This window comes from Carlito syrichta, unplaced genomic scaffold (genome assembly GCF_000164805.1).
Source record: "Carlito syrichta isolate Samal-C Ts95f unplaced genomic scaffold, Tarsius_syrichta-2.0.1 Scaffold307218, whole genome shotgun sequence".
In the NCBI taxonomy this organism is placed as follows: domain Eukaryota; kingdom Metazoa; phylum Chordata; class Mammalia; order Primates; family Tarsiidae; genus Carlito; species Carlito syrichta.
In genome coordinates this window covers 17,874-18,546 of record NW_007251314.1, presented here as the reverse complement: position 1 = coordinate 18,546, position 673 = coordinate 17,874, and the positions used below count along the sequence as shown (strand labels likewise).

The 673-nt window shown below is 49.5% G+C and overlaps 1 protein-coding gene across 1 annotated transcript in view; it reads right to left on the bottom strand.

The window, feature by feature from the left end:
• The window catches only part of PPFIA3 (PTPRF interacting protein alpha 3), a 21,965-nt gene that overhangs the window by 9,171 nt on the left and 12,121 nt on the right, over window positions 1–673 (bottom strand). The gene's annotated exons all lie outside the window — the stretch shown is intronic.

The following is a 673-nucleotide window of genomic DNA, read 5'->3' as shown; positions in this document are numbered from 1 at the left end:
CTCCCAAGGTGCAGGATTACAGGCTAAGCCACCGAGCCTGGCTCACAAAGTTTCTTAAACAACAGCTCTTAAAACCCAGTATAGCCAGGCACAGAGGCTCATGCATGTAATCTCAGCACTTTGGGAGGCAGAGGTGAGAGGATTGCCTGAATCCAGGAGTTTTAGGCCAGTCTGGCCAACTTGGTGAGACCTCATCTACAATAAATAAAAAAATTACCTGGGCATGGTGGTGTATGCCTATAGTTCCAGCTACTTGGAAGGTTGAGGTAGAAGGATCACATGAGCCCAGTAGGTCAGGGCTGCGATAGCCATGAACATCCCACTGCACTCCAGCCTGGGCGACAGAGTGAGACTCCTACTCTTAATAAATAAATAAATAAGGGGGATAGTGGTGTGCTCCTAAAGGTACTCGGGAGGCTGAGGCAGATGGATTGCCTGAGCCCATGAGGTTCAGGATGCAGTGGCCATTAGCCTGTCACTGCACTCAAGCCTGGGTGACAGAGTGAAACTCTGACTCAAAAAAAAGAAGAAAGCCAGCATAAGCAGGCTCCAGCACATCAAAGGAAGGTGCCCTGCTTTTCCCCACCCTTTTTCTCTATTTAAAAAAAAAATTGGTATAGCCGGGCTCAGTGGCTCAGCCTGTAATCCCGCGCCTTTGGGAGGCTGAGGTGAG